Consider the following 17,643-nt stretch of genomic DNA (forward strand, 5'->3'; position numbering starts at 1 on the left):
TTATAATCCTGAAAAAGTATGCTATTGGCTGTCGTATATTATTATGTTTACAGTTGTGTTTCCAAAGATTACCGTGTTAATCAGCCTGTTGAAACAGTTAAGCAAGTTAAAATTAGAAGGGGTAGAATTCAACTTATTGTGATATAATTTAGTTTCTATTCTATACATTTCCAGATACTTCTTGTAACACTGCATCACCACAATAAAGGGGATACTGTTTCTCTGTGTAATTTACACACACAACATTTCCCGTCAAACAAAGTTTGTCTTTAGTAAAGACATTACTGTGAACAATTCCCTTCAAAACTGAGGAAATTGAGTTTTGAATTTAGATTAATCTCTTTTTCCTTGGTAAAAATTGTTAAGTCTTTCTCCCACTTGAGCTCAACTTTAAGTGTGCCTGCTTTTGATTCGGAAATCCACGTCCGTGTGTCTTTCAATTCATTTACAAAAAATGTTTGTACTAATATAGTTATTACGATAAAAATCCCAAATATCTTTTATTAATTACATTATGTTACTTTTGATATAGAGGTTTGTTTCGAATCTGATTTCAATGTTACAGAAGAGGTATATATCTTAGTGTGAAATATCGATTTAATCCAGTAATATTATTGCTGAATTATACACACATTATATTCAATGGTGCCGTTTATATTTCATGCTATTATGCATAAAAATCAGAGCTTACATTTAAGCCAAGGTTTCTTTGCGGGTATTTCTAAAATGATTGTGTCAGTTATAGTTCTGCAGTGACATTAAGAACAGCTGTTCGTTGGTTAAAACATTAAGGGGATCAAAGTAGTCTTCAAGGCATTAATTGTTCAGGCTAGCCTGTTGTTGCAGCAACAAAGAAAAACATTGCTGTCGTATTGGTTATGGTGGAAGAAAAGTGTTGATATACTACAGACATTTCAAAAGGAAACGTCCATCATATGTTGGCTGACCGTTTGAAATAAAAAAAGGTTTGTGCTAGATGGGAACCCCATTTGTTGACACAAGTCTAAAAGTCTAAGCCTTTAGTTGCGCAATAAAAAACTGCTGAAAAATATAACTTAAAACCCTTAAACAATTACTAAGATGCTCACTAAGGATGAAACTGACGTTCATTATTTTGAGCCCCAGCGAGGCATAAATAAAAAACAATTAGTGAGTAAAGTTCTTGCAAGTAGAGTCATTTTCTTGAGTTCTTGTGGTTCCGTTTCTCAAATGCCTTGCAAAGAGGATACAGCCTTCAAGTTTTACAAAAATAAAGTTCTTACAGCCGTGGAAATCGTCAATTAAAATGATAAGCAGTTCAGTACAATATTTGCGCATTTTTCTATTATTTGGAGCGTAAGGATGTTAAGCAGTTGACTTTCAAACTTGCTCGCATTTCCATTATGATCAACAACCGTCATTATCTTTAATAATATCATCTATTGTCATCTTAAATGACGATTATATCAACATTACTAAACCTCGGATTACACCATTGATTTCACCAAAACTGACATATGTTGATATTCTTGAAATGAGTTTCTTGGTGGAGTGTTTTATTTGTTTATTTATTTTCATTTTAAGCATAATAAATTTCATGATAGTGCTTTTATCTGTTAGAATAAACATTACCTTGTTTATTGATATCAATACATCGATTTCGAGGGCGTTGTCATCTACAGTGTTTCAGCATTCATTGCGTTGTGCCATTCTTTCATCTTTTAAGTCGCCATATTAATTATGTTCTAAGATTATTCAGTCGTTACCCCGTAAAGAGATACAAGAATATGGGACATTTTTATGTTCATTTCAGTACTATTTCGCGGTATGTTATTCACGAAGGTTCTTAATACCTCAAAGCGCTATATTATATTAATGACCACATTCAGAAGTTATGAAATGTTTGAGTCATCAGATGTATACTGCAATATAGAAACCCTCATATGACATAACACGTAAAAGTTTCTTATCGCGTCAACATCACACACAAAAGTGTTTTGCAGCGTAAAAACACGCCAAAACTTATTAAACTTATAATCTATCATTTAACAGTATCAGGCCTTTTACGGCATTTTGGTATTCCTAACCGATGATCGAATTTTTGTATATCGAAATTGTAATTAATATGAGTTTTTGAGGTGGCAGTGAAATAAATTATAACACAGGCGCCATATGCTCATGTAACGAATGTCATGCTTAATGTGTCCTAAAGAATGGATTTTGCATTTTTACTTTTTGAGAGTATTTTCAGAGCATGGATGTGTACATGATTAAGATTACACTAAATATACATAAACAAAGTAAACTATAACGACAACGAGAAGAAAGCGGACACAAAAAAAAGTGGAATAGTCAGTTGCAAAAACACCACTTGGGAATTTCATCAAATAATGATAAAATAAAAATTTTCTTTGATTTCCCTTAAAATGAAAAAGAAATAAATAAAAAAAATAATTGTCCACATTTGGTGCCTCACAAAAAAATATAAATAGATTTTTGGGCCTGATTTCCACCCTTGTTGTATAGAAGAAACAATAACAACCGTTTTGATGTATGATACCATATTGTACTACAAAATGCCTACGGATTTGTTAGCCAGGCATTTTTCCAAATAAGTCAACAGTCTAAGAGGGACCTAAAATTAATGATCTTAAAACACAGCTTTTTGCTTAATACAGGTGGTCTCTTAAACAGGTTTGACTGTATTCTTGGGTTCTTTGATCAATAAATTGTACTGATCTGATCTTACGTTTCTTTATGGGCTTTCTCTAGCAAAATGTACACCCTCCACCTTCTTTCGATTAATATTTTGATCTATAAATTGTGTTGCTAGTCAATTAAATTTCGTACAATTCCGGCTACTTTGGTAAAGATCATACACCGTGTATACATATAATATTAAATTAATCAAAGACATCGATGTCAGAAATAATCAATGTTTCCTGTTTTGTTTTAAAAAATATCATACAACGCAAATCATGTCTAGTGTTTCATCTATGTGTTACATAAAGGTGACTGTATACTTGTGCAAGTCATACATTGTTTATATTCTTTTAACCAAAGATTACAATCCGTTTCAACTAATAATACAGTTGTTTTGCGCATTTTTACTTGTATTCATCATTATAGTTTAAAATAGTTTGCCCTGAGATCAACACATATCTTAATAAGCATACCAGTAAAAGCTCAAGGCGGTACAAAACAAATTGTATGCCTCTTTGGCTATTTAGTTTTGGAGGCTAATTTCTCTTAATGTTCACTACATCTCGGTCCAGTGGATTTCACTTTATGCTAATTGTCCATACTATTGGCAGAGAAAATGCATTCGTCATGCGTCCAAGCAGCTTGAATTTCATCTGTAGCTTTGAACCGGACAAAGGACAAAACATGACAATTTAGACAGGTATAAACCTCACTGAGAAAGACACCTGTACCTTTTTTACATTTTATTAGGATATAATATTATAGCTCTGAAGGCGTAATTTAAATTGAAGAATAATGTGCTGCTTATCCTGTCGCCCTTTTCCTTCTCTGTGGCCAAAAACAATGCCACTGTCGTAGAAATGTAATTCTGCATTTAGAACTTTTCATTTCTCGTTCAATGTATTGCAGACTAACTGTGTACCTTTTTGTTCTCTCTCTTTAAGAGTTACTGTTATCCCATTGATTCGGATACTGTTTCTGTGGGAACACTTTCCTAATTTGCTGACTGAACTATCTGTTTTGTGGATACAGGTCAAGATCTGATGTAAGCAATATGCCTGGTTTTCGGTCACCTTTTCTGGTGATTTTTGTTCTTTTCACAACTTTTCTTCAAGGAGTTCTATGCGTTTAGAAACTGACGTCAATAGCTAATCTTTCACTTGATTAAATACAGCCTTTATCATATATCTTAATGAACCATCTTCTCTCGTCATTGTACGACGTCGAAAAAAAAAGGAATATAAATTGAAAAAAATGTAAACTATGTCAAAATGCACAACAGAGTTCTGAAACCCATTGCAACGCATGTCAGATCACCACAGTGAACAAGTGTGTGAAATTCGAATCCATTTCAACTGGTGGTTACTGAGATACCAGCTTACATCCAAAAACTTAAGACGACGAATTGATGAGCGCAACAGCTCTACTTATTATTCGAATAGCAAGAAACAAGCTTTAAGAACCATATACGTGTGTTTATTTAATGTCTTTGCATAAGTCTGAGAAATAAGAGGAATACAACAATGTGCTCTGACGAAACAGGACAGACATTAAAGCAGCTCGGCCCAAGATAATGCAGTCCAAATGAAAAGCCTAGCTTCCTACTGTAGAGGTTTTGAACACCATTTGAAACATGTGTATGTCGGAAATAAGAACAAAAAAAGATCCACAGGTAGTTCGTAAGAAAATGATATTTATTCATAATGTTATTGCAAACGAATGGGGGTATTTGAAAATATCAATAACTGCTTTACAAATCATAAATTTTTTAAAGTTACAGGACTGATTTATTAAATGTCTGTTGAACTTCCTTATAATGTAATACAGCATGTGAATAAAGAAACGCCATAAATATTTTATACATAAATTTGCAATACTTTGTTTAACAAAAATCCAAAGGAATTGACCTGAAATTATTGTCAAGATAATATAATTTCCTTAAAATAATAGCTGTTTGTCTTTTATGTGTTGTCGAGATGACGTAAAGGTTGTGGTAACGTTTGGAATACGTAGCTTTCTCATTGAAATGGGGCAATATAACAAAAGACATATAACTTCAAATAAAAAATAATGTGAAATATACAGGTTATTTTGTTCTTAAAAAGACGTGACATCAACGTAACGATAACTTGAATTATTTACAAGGCATTATGCAAAGTATTTCGTACATTACTTTTTCATCTCGATATAAAAGATAATAGTAAATATACTAAAGGCAGTGGACTCGAAATGACCATCGGCAATTTCCGTGTGAGTACGTACACTCCGTATGGGTTTTCGGCATCTTACGGCCATAACTGTAAATCATTTTTCATAACAACCGGAGAATGCCGGAATCGCATACGGAGGATATGAAAACAAATGTTCATTGCGAGAACAATACCTTAATACTCGTATACGTCAAATTGTTATGGCCGGAATCAACTCATATATCATATTCAAGTAGATTCCTGTCGCTTAGTAAATACAGTCAGTAAGGTCAAGGTCACACTTGGAAGTCAAAAGCCAAACGGGCCCTAGGTCTAAGGTAAAAGTTACACTTAGAGGTCAAATGTCAGATATATGAATGACTTTGTCCGGAGCATTTCTTCTTCATGTAATTTGGCACAAATGTTCACCGCCATGAGGCACCCTTGGTTTTATAATTACGTCCCTTTATTTTACTATAAATGGATTTTATAGTAACTTTTTATTACTGGCCGTAGGAAAAATCAAGACCACTTTTCTGTTGTACAACATGTATGTTACATCCATTTTTAGGTGTATTTTGACCTATCTCTACCTGGTAAAGAGTTTCTTGTGGACTTATGTTATACAGATATTTTAGGATTAATTTCTTTTTGTTGTTACTATAAATAACTTATATGATAACTATTTTTGTAATCCATATCAAAACAACTAGGTTTTTATATATGTGAATTTTAATCCAAGTATTTTGTTATTATTTATACATTATTGACAGATATCAGTTCATTATGTTATATTGCAGTAGAGAAAATTAGGTGCCTTCCAGTAGGGGACTTTGTATTGAAATGCAATACTTCATTCACTTGTTTACTGTGTAAGAAACGCAGGCGATAAACTAATATAAAACAAGTCATGAGCTGTGCTGGTAAATGTATTTGTATCAATCAAGTAGCAATGAAAATATCGATTGTTTAGTTTTAATATTTTGTTAATGTTTCTATATATTCTAAGATTTTATAAGGGGTGTTCTATAAGTAATTGAAATCACGTATCATCACGTTTATTAAAAATACCATATATATGTATAATACACCAACGAAAATGAAATTATTAACTCTTCAAGAATTCATAATATTTTTCTTGAATCACAACATTTATATTACCTAAGGTAAATGGCACTGGATATTGATATTTTTTATCTATTTATTTGATTAATGGCAGTTCTAAGCGATTAAATTGTTTAAATCACCCTTTTATTACGTACAATACATAATTAGAATATCGAATGATATGTAAATTTAAATCCGATAAAATAATACTTGTTAAAATATTTTAAAGATTAAATTCTAAAATGGATACTTCTTAAAATAATTCTATTCAACACAAGTTCATTAAGTAATAAATTTGAACTAATTTACTACAAATACAACATATATTTAACAATACTGTAGTCACAGCTTAATTTCCTTTCTTAATTTACCTATCAATATGACTTCTTTTAAATTGGCCGTTTTAATTTGAATATATTAGCAAATATTACAAATCGTAAGGTATCGTAGTAAAATCATATTGTATTACAAAAATGTTTCAAGGAGAAGTAGTCACTGAATATATCCTGAAGTTTTATTAAAGATCGTAAATATTGACAATGTTATAATTAATTTTGTATGATCACAATCGATTTAAGAATATGTCTCACAATAACACATGAATATTCCACTTGCAACTCAACTAGTTATCAAGCGTACTATCCACATATAATTAAAAGACTGAAAAGCTAACATCAAGACATTTCATTTGATATATGATATATAACAATTGTACAAATATCGGCTGACTTAATCTGTGAGATGCATTACTTATGAAGCATTCCTTGTATGCCTCTAATAGTTCGCCTGTCCTGGGTCCGTCCGTTTGTCCGAGATTTCCAGACAACTTGTATGTTAATCATAGACCAAGGTTGTACACTTCGCATGTCTCCTAAAAATGTCAAGTCACGGTTATAGGGAGCGTGAAAATGACTAACGGTGCCCTATTGTTTTCTTATGTGTTGCTTGTTCGTTTTACTATGTTATTCAGTTGATCGTAGTTGTATGTTTATCTTTGGTACATGAGTGTCTGCGCTATTGTGGTTTACGTTGTAGTGCGACTGTATGTTCGTCCTTGTTCAACTTTCCCAATCGGGTTCCCTTCCCTCCCCCCGCCCCATTTCTCCCTTTACTATTTCCTTCCCCTCCATCAATATTTAGCATGAATTAATATGACATTGTACCTGTTGGATATTTGAAGCAACCCGTCTGAAATAATTTTCCATTACAGTTTCTTTTTGTTGTTTGCAAATGCGTGGCTCTGGGGCTGTGTTTTTGATGCTCTTTGTTTCCGAGAAATCTACCCTTACCTATTATCTTTTGTAGTACAGGTCTTACTCTTGCAAGAAACATGTTGTGATAATGATAATGTGTTTGTCAAAATATTGACTCAGTCAAGTTTTTACAAACATATGAACAAATTGTGCAATGCTTAATTTAAAAGAAATTGTCCAAAATATTCCCTGTGCTAGGTGTGCCACTGTGGGTCCATGTTTGTTCTGGGACACTTCTCTTGTATATATTATGTACATCAGGCTATATGTCCACTTGGTATTTAACTAAATTTATATATTTCTTCGAGCACCAATGTTTGATATAAAGATTACAAATAGGGATGGGAACGAATATTTGAATATTCGAGTATCGGCCGAATATTCGAATATGAAAATCAAATTTTAATATTCGTAAAGTAGTGTATATTTTTTGTTCAAAAAAGGTATCGTTTATTTTGGGCAATCTAAGCATACTAATTCTGCAGAATAAAACCGTTCGTTCTGTCGTGTTTGTTTATCACGTATTAAAAGATTTCCAATTAACAAGAAAATTGCAATGCATAATTGGCAAGGATCGTCGTTACGGATTAACAGTTTGCATCAGGCGTAAATATGATGCTTTTTATCTTTTGTGCATTTTTATTGGCGCCTGTTTTATGTAACAAATTTTAGAATTTTTTTTTTCGAAAACAATACCAAACTTGTAGATATCGGCGATCCTTTTGCAATATTTTGTACGACATTTCATACCGTGCACAGAATCGGTTTTCATCCACAGCGCCCGGACATTCGGCCGTATTTGAAATAAATTTTGATGTAGTTTATTATAAAATCAAGAAATAATGTATGATATATAAACAACGTAATATATTGTGAATATGCCAATCACTTAGTAAAAATTTAAAAATTCCATTAAACACGTTAAAACAAGCCAAATATTCGAATATATTCGAAAATGGCAAACCGTATGTTCGGATATTGATTTCAGTATTCGTTCCCATCCCTAATTACAAAACTTCAAATGTGCGGGTTAGGGCGTATGCAATATGTTCGGAAGGTAGGGTTTGGAATCCGCTTATCGGACGGTTACCACTTTTTCCAGATTAGAAGGTTTTTTGATATCATATAGTTATCCGTTTGATTCAGATCGAAACACTGATTGGGTATTGGAATTACGGTAGACCAGCGTTCGTAGGACAAGCGGAGAACAGTTGCTTCAAATATGACTATAAACGTTTCTGTTTCTAAACATTTAGTATACGCAGCTAAGATACTAAATTAAGCTGGCGGATGACTATTACAGTATCTACCTGTATGATTCACTTAAAGACTACCTATGAGAATGTTTTAGATATTATTAGCTGTAATAATAGAGAAATTTGTCATTTAAAAGATTTGTTTTAAATTGAAACCCACAGAATCTCACGTGATGAAAAATGTTGATAACGTAAACAATCTCTACTGCTTACATTTACATGTATGTCTCGAAGTATGCAACACGGTTGTAGGACATTTGCCCCCAGGACATTTGCCCCCAGGACATTTGCCCCCAATGGAAAAATGAACTGCTGGACATTTGCCCCCCCCCCCCCCCCCAGTTGGAATGGCAGATTGGACATTTGCCCCCATGGCTTATTTTAGGAATGGACATTGCTCCCCCCCACCCCACGTGACATTAGCACCAAGTGCTCAATGTGAGCTATTTTGACCGGCCACTGTCCAGTGTCCGCCGCCGTGCGTCGTGCGGTGTGCGTCGTGCGTCGTGCGTCGTGCGTCGTCCGTCGACATTTGCATTGTTAACACTTAAGAGGCCACAGTTGTAATCCAATTTTTATGAAACTTGGTCAGAATATTTACCTTGATGATTGCTAGGATAACTTTGAAACGGGATCCTGTGGGTTTAAAAGCTAGGTCACCTGCTCAAATCAAAGGAAAAGCTTGTTAACACTCCAGAGGCCATATTAATGAACATATCTTCATGAAACTTGGTCAGAATATTAATATTGATGATTGCTAGAATAAGTTTGAAACTGGGTTATGTGGATTAAAAACGAGGTCATCCGATCAGTTCAAAAGAAAAGCTTGTTAACACACTAGAGGCCACATATATGACTGTATCTCCATTAAACCGGTTAGAATGTTTTTCTTGTTGATTGCTAGTCTGAGTTTGAAACTGGGTCATGTGGGTTCAGAAACTAGGTCGCACGCTCAAATCGAACGAAAAGCTTGTTAAAACTCTGGAGCTACATTTATGACCCTATCTTCATGAAACTTGGTCAGAATGTTTGTCATGTTGGGCCAAGTTTGAATTTTGGTGATGTTAGGTAAAAAACTAGGTCACTAGGCCAGATCAATGAAAACTCCTGTTAACACTCTAGTTTGAAACTTATGATAAACAGCCAGAATGTTTTTCTTGATGAAATCAAGGTCAAGTTTGAATATGGGTCATCTGGGGTCAAAAACTAGGTCAACCGGTCAAATCAAAGAAAAACTCTGTGTGTGTGTGTCTGTGTGTGTGTGTATGTGTGTGTGCGTGTGCGTATGCGTGTGTTTGTGTGTGTGTGTGTGTGTGTGTGTGTGTGTGTGTGCGTGTAGTTAGGGCTGCATTTTTGACTGGATATTCGTGAAATTTTATCGCAATGATCTTCTTGATAAAATCTAAGTTAAGATCGAATATGGATTATTGGATTATTTGGGGTCAAAACTAAGGTCACCTGGTCAAATCAAAGAAAAACCTTGTGTGGGGGCTGCAGTTAACATTTGATGTACATGAAACCGGATAAGAATATTTGTCTCCCTGAAAGCTCGCATGAGTTTTACCTTGGTTGCATGGGGTAAAAACAAGGTCACCAGGTCAAAAAAAAAATTGTATACACTCTAGGGGCCAAATGTTTTTTATTCAATCTTCATATATCTTGGTCTGAATGTTTGTCATCATAACGTCTTAGAGGATTATGATTCTGGGTGACGTGGCGTCAAAAACTAGGTCATATTTTGTCTACACACTAGAGCCCATGTGTATGCTCCAATCTTGAGGAAACTTTGTCAGAATATTTCCTTTTATAAAATCTCGGACGAGTTCCAATCTGGGTTATGTAGGGTCAAAAACTAGGTCACGAGGTCAAATAAAAAAAAAAAACGCTTGTTTACACTCAAGAGGCCATATTTTTTCGGGTAACTGAAAATTGTCACAATATTTGTTTCCATGAAATCTCTGAAAGACTAAAAATTGTGTCAAGATGGGTCAAAAACTAGGTCACTAGGCAAAATTGAAGAAAAAATTGTTTTAGGCCACATTTATGCTCCAATCCTCATGAAACTTATTATATACTTTGATTTCTAACATTTCGTATCAAGAGAAGTCGTATTTGATGAAATTTTGAAATATCGCAAACTAGTGAAGTGCAAAATCGTTAAATTCACAATTTCATACTTCAAGATTTCAAATTTTATGTGAAATCACGTTTACTTTTATGAAATTTTAAAAACTCTAGAAGTTGTATAGTGTGATATTGTAAGGTTTAGGATTTCTTACTTCAATGTGTCACTTTTTATGAAACTTCAATAAAAGATCTCGAAGTCGTGACGTGTGAACTCGTAGAGTTCTTGATTTCAGACTTAACAATTGCACGTTTCATGAATTTTAAAAACATCATAATGCTGTGAAGTGTGAAATGGTAAAGTTCATGATTTCATTCCTCAAAATTTAACGTTTTACGAAGTTTTAAAAGATCGAGAAGAAATGAAAAACAACTTATTTGATTTGCAACGATACTGCCATCATATTCCCTACTGCAAATATCTTAAGTAAATGCGTTTTTTTTGTTAGTGGAATGGAGAGAAAAAAGTATATAATTACCTGTGTATATTTAAACGTCCTAGACATCGCAAACAATATGTATGTTGACAAGGCAGTACTTTAGGTGTCTCATATATTTCATAACATTTTTGGCATTCCAGATGTTCTTCAAGATGTGTCGCCATTTCTGTACTTTTGTTCATAAATACTTTGAAGTTTCACATACTGATTGTATAAACACTAATCACCTCTAGTAACATACGTAAAATGAATGCTGATGAAATAAAAATTTCGGAATGTAACTTTTTAAAACTTATGCGTTTCGTTCTTTAAACTCTGCTTACTTACATGTACTCCTTTCAAATAAGCAGTGCGTATAACACACAATTATGTTCCAACCTATAAGATAGATACACAGTGGACGATCAATTGAAATAAAGATATGCTTTCAAGTACTGTTTAAGGTGGAGTATAATGATTTATAAACTTTGACGTCGCGTCAGAAGTTAAGACTAAATCCGATTTCTGAGCAATACGGGGAATAAATGAACTGTAATATTGTTGAATAATCATAAGATATATACTATTTTATACCAAATTGACAATAAATTAATTTACTCTGTAACTGTAATATATTTTCATTTCACAATCGTGTAAATAAGTATTTCGGGGGAAAACTTTGATGATTCAGCGTCATTAGAAAAACACTATTTTTTTTTCTACCAAAATGCCACAAGAATATCTCTACAGGGACATTACAACAACACTAGCCTTAACTTATACATCGGTGGCCACCTAAGTGAAACCTAGTGTTCGTTTCCTATCTGCCATTACGCGACTATACCAGAAGGCTTCCGTGCTGGTTCGTTTAGTGTTGTTATACCTGCGTTTTGAACTTAGCTGACTTGAGGTAACGATTCGACGGATAATAGAATGTAGATATAAATGTTCGTATTTTACGACGTCTTTTAACGTTACACTTACTACCTTCAACTTCTGACGCGACGTCATAAGCTAAAATCGTTACAGCTCTGTATCTTGTCTTTGTTAGATATGAAAACTATATTTGTAAAAGGTCTTTTAAAGTTCTGAGTAGGATAACAAAAAAATGATCATAGAGCTTATTACTACAAATGATATATGTCATTAAAGATACCAATCTTTTAATTTTGAAAAAGTCTTACTGCTAGGAGTAACCCACTATGCCCAAAACGTTAATTGCATTTTTAGCTTGACTATTCAAAGAATAGCAGAGCTATTGGACTCACCCATGCGTCGGCGTCCCGATTTGGTTAAGTTTTTGTATGTAAGTTGGTATCTCAGTAACCACTTGTGGGGATGGATTGAAACTTCACACACTTATTTACTGTAATAAACTGACTTACACTGCACAGACTCCATAACTCTATTTTGCTTTTTTACAAAATCATGCCCCTTTTTTGTATGTAAGCTGGTATCTCAGTACCCACTAATGGGAATGGATTGAAACTTCACACACTTGTTTACTGTTATGATATAACATGCAGTACGTAGGTTCAATAACTCTACTTTGCATTTTAACAAAATTATGCCCCTTTTTCAACTTAGCTGTTTTGGTTAAATTTTTATATGTAAGCTGGTATCGCAGTACCTACTAATGGGAATGGATTGAAACTTCACACACTTTTCCACTGTCATGAGCTGATAAGTACTGTGCAGGTTCCATAACTCTGTTTTGCATTTATACAAAATTATGCCCCTTTTTCGACTTTTGTATTCATTCAATTGACAAGGCTGTTGAATAGTCGAGCGTTGCTGTCCTCCGACAGCTCTTGTTTTGCCTTTGTTATACGCGTAAACTACATTTGTTAAAGCTCTAAGCAAGATTACAAAAACATGATCATATAGCTTATTACTACAGATGATGTATGTCACTAAAGGTACCAATCTAGTCCTACCGCTAGGGGAAACCCACTATGCCAGACAAACGTTTATTGTATTTTATACACTACTACCAGCTTTGATTAAGCGTTTCACATAGTTTTAAAAATCAGAAACAAAACAGATCTGGTTTTATTATGGTTAAGAAGGTCGTTGCACATATTCGGCATAGACATATAAATATTACGTGACACCCTACCCTCAGGCAGTAAAAACAGTAAACAATGCAGTAAGCTTCTTTTTTTCTGAGATACATTTATTCGATTTTGACATGAAATTTGCCATCAATATTGCATGTTTCTGTCGTATTCACGTTCAACGCACCTGTAATGCTAAAAGTTCAGTTCATGGAATAGGCAAACTAACGAATGATTAATGAAGTCAAAGAGGTAGATGCAAATTATGAAGGATAATACTACTTTAAGGTAGTTTTGCACGTTTCATAAACCGGAAGTCATGGTGCAACGCCATTATTCCGGATAACGTACAGAACAAAGCATGAGCTCGGCATACGGAAACAAAAATCATTTTTATAAGTAAATGTCAATCAGAGATAACATTTATTAAAACAGAAACATATCATCTTTCTAACGATTCAATATTATATAAAAACTAATACGCTAAATTTCTTCAACTAATGTGCGGATAAACAAGCAAACGGACATATGCATTTTATTTCACAATATTATAAACGACTTATTAGTTTATAATCGTGAGAAGTTTCAATAAATTGAATCTAAATTGTACAAAACAATATCTTAACAGTTTTGATTTTCCCATAGATTCACATTATGACTACTTGTGTTGGGTCCAAATTCTTCAAATCAGTCTAACAAAACATCATGCACACGACCCTATGTTTACTATTTGACCTATTTTCTGAGTACATTCTGAAGTTTCGAAAAATCATGATTTAATTCAATTCTTAATTGTAAAATTGTTGATCCGAACGTGATGAACCACCTAAATGTGTGTTTAATATTTGATTAAAAAAAATTCCAATACAGATTTTAAAACTTAAAGTACAAAAGATTCACAATTTTCAAAATCAACAATCTTTTTAAAGTGTATTTGAATAAGATAATGCTTAGTGTGCTTGATATCAGGAACACTCAACTCAAACCTTAAAAGATTAGAATTTCAGTTACGTTATTGTCGTTTTAAAGATAAAGTTCAAAACTAAATCAATCAGTCATTTTTTTTTCACAATTATAGTACAATGTCATTTTATATCTTCAAAGATAACAATCTATATTTTGTGTAATTCATACCAATGGCATAAACGTGCATTTTAACAGTAATCGCGATGATGACAATGATTTAATATTCTTGCCCAGTCTAAACATGGCGTTGATGTTACACAGTGGTAACTAGTTACGAAATGAGAATTTATTCTGAATTCAACAGTTTCCATTAAAAGACTGATGAGAAGAAAAATCTGTTTACAATTTATCTATCATAGAAACTCAGAGAGGGAATTTTAATCTTGGAGACGTATGTATCAAAATGAAAATTAAATTCCCATGAAATGAATGGCTCCTTTGCAAATATTTATTCTGAAGGTCAAAATGTCAGGTAGTTGCAAAATTACTTCGATCAAAGTAAAATTGTTTACATATTATTCTACATGTTAAAACATTGCCTTTCAAGAAATCAATGTTGTTTAAAGTATAAATATTGTCATAGACATTCCCAAGTTAATAACATGCATAAACACACTTACTTTTATAACCATTTAATCACAACATACGTCCCCTCTCCATGTGAAGGATTAGATAATCTCGTAATATGCAAGGGGCATTCTAAAAGCCTTGCGACTTGAGGCACTATGGCAATCTGAACATAACAACTAGAGATTGATTTTCATGAAAACCATATGTCTCCAACCATTGTAAAGTGCTATTACTCAAAGGAAAATCGCCTAACAATAACATTCCAACTATATATACTGCTAGCCTTGGCAGTGATAAGTTCAGTGAAGATTGATTAAATTCCAGCCTGTGGCATTGGATAAGTAGCATATCGTCACCTCAACACAGATAGACTTTGTTGCGTTGAAGTGACGACGTATGAAAAAATTTAACAAATCACAATATGACCGAAATATGCACACCTACACTTCATATCACATGTGAGTTTGGTGAAATTCATCTTGTACACAGAAAGTAATGTAAACACTGTAAAATATTGACAAATCAATGGACACAAATAACTCTGCTGAAAATCACTGAACCAGAACAGGCCGAAGATATGTATAACTAGGTTTACATTGATAACTCATGCAATGTTTGATAGAAATCTGCCAAATGATGAAAGAAGTTGCCAACATTTTATACAATTTGAAAAACAAAAGGCCATAACTTCCATGGAAATAACTGGACCGGAATATGCCGATAATATACATAATAAGACTTGGCATTGTTCAGTCTTACAAGGTGTGGTGGAAATCAGCCCTATTATATAAGAGAAATGGCTAAAACATAATAAAATTGATGAATCAAGGGTCATATCACCGCTGTAAACACAAAACTGGAAAATGCCAACGATATGCATGACTAGACTTGGCAATGATCTGTTTTGTAAAGTTTGGTGTAATTGTTCCCAGCAGTATCGGAGCAGTTGCCAGGTAAAGGTAAAATTTAACAAATGAAGGGCCACTACTCCACTGAAAATCACTGTGCCAGACATGTAAACTATATGTACAATGAGACTTGGTTCTGATCACTCCAGTGAGGTTTGGTGTAAATCCACCGAATAGTATAATAGAAATGGACACATATCATAAAATATGATTGATCAAGGGCCTGATCTCATCGAACTTAAAAGTGATGTGAATACCACCAACGAGGCTTGGCACTAATCTCTCCTGTAAACTTTGTGAGACATCTACCCACATCATAATATTTTATGACTCAAGAGCCTCAACTGCTCTGAAAATAACCAAACCGGAAAATGCCGACGATATGGATAACTAGACCTTTTGGCAATAATCGCTCTTGTGAAAGTTCATTGTAAATCCATACAGTGGTGTTGGAGGAGTTGTGGGAACAAACTTTGTGACAGATAAACGGACGAACCGACAGACAGAGGGCAAGATGCCTGTATGTGTGCGTGTGTGTGTCTGCCCGTCCGTCATGCCTTCTTATTTTTGACAAAATTATATTAACACTTGGAAAATACTTGTGCTTGCCACAGTGAGATGACGTTCGGCGTGCTGTGTTCGTGGCTAAATTTGGCTTGGACACGTTCGACGGTACAACGTTCGGCAGGGTGACATTTGTTGGGCTACGTTTGTTGGTGCGAAATTCCGCAGGGCGACATTTGTCGGGGGGAAGTTCAGAGGGAAGACGTTTGTTGAGGCGTCATAACGACGTTTTGCTGGCGGTGTTTGGCGGGGCAACATTCGGCGGCGAGTCGCGATAACGACGTTTTGTCTTAGTGCCTCTGCAACAGGACGAAATAATGAAATCGCACAAATCAGCCATCATAATTATATGTTATCTAGTTTGTCAACTGCAAAAATATAAACCATATGCTACATTCTCACATACCACTAAATTTTGCACTAAATATATAAGATAACGGTATTTAAATTGTAAAAAAGTATTTGTCTGCTACAACGAGGTAACGAAATGCTGCTCAAAGGTAGGTAGACTTAACTTTTCTCTTGCTTTAATTTCATAAAATTTAGTCAGTGTTTTCGCAGTTTATAATACAAAATGCAATTTAAGAAAGATAAAAGTCGACTTATTTGATTATATGAAATTAATTATCCTGTATTACGCCAGAGAGCAAAACTGTCCGGTTATTTTGACAAATGTCTATGAATAGATTATGAACACGTTTGAGATATTTAGGCTACTAAATGTGTACCATGCACATATTAGCTTAAAGTGTGGGAAATCTTCATCAAATGCATTTACCTTAGATTAAAAAATAAGTAGAAGTGCTATCTCAATAAAAAATGTGATGTGCAATAAATACTATGAAAAAACTGTTTCTATGGTGGAAGAACTGTGAGATGAAATGCAAATTCATTTTATTGCTATACATACAAAAACTGATTATCTTGTATTTGAATATTAGATGTGGAATATTTATTATTCAGTTTCATAAAACTTGAAATAAGGGCGTAAAAACCTTTCAACAAGCTCTTTTTATTTTAGTTTTTCCTATCCTGCTTACTACTGGAATGTCGTAAGTATGATTTTGATTTTAACAGATTATAATATGCACATCAATATCATATGTACATTTTACATTAGTATTATATGTATGTTGTACGTCAATATTATATGTACAATATACGCCCTTGCACAAAGAAAAAGGTAATGCAATATTAAATAACCACATGTGTATGGTCGATATAACTGTTGGAAAGATAGTAAATGTGTGATAACCTTTCTTGAAATGCACTTGCAACATCTCAAAGTCTATGCTTTATTTTTTCTTAGTGACACCATTAAACAGTAACAGATATATACTTTTACTTCTGTAGAACAAAATAAACACTCTCTCATTATTTGAAAAACATGTACTAAATATATTAAAAAAAGAGGTTTTATACGTAATAACAATCTTGTTTTTGCAAGAATAAAGTAATTTCGAGATATCGGACAAATATCAGATTTATTCCGTAGATGCATTGGAATGCTTCAGTTGTCAGCAACTTGATGATGTTAACAACTGCAAC

The sequence above is a fragment of the Mercenaria mercenaria genome, chromosome 18, assembly GCF_021730395.1.
Source record: "Mercenaria mercenaria strain notata chromosome 18, MADL_Memer_1, whole genome shotgun sequence".
Lineage (NCBI taxonomy): Eukaryota > Metazoa > Mollusca > Bivalvia > Venerida > Veneridae > Mercenaria > Mercenaria mercenaria.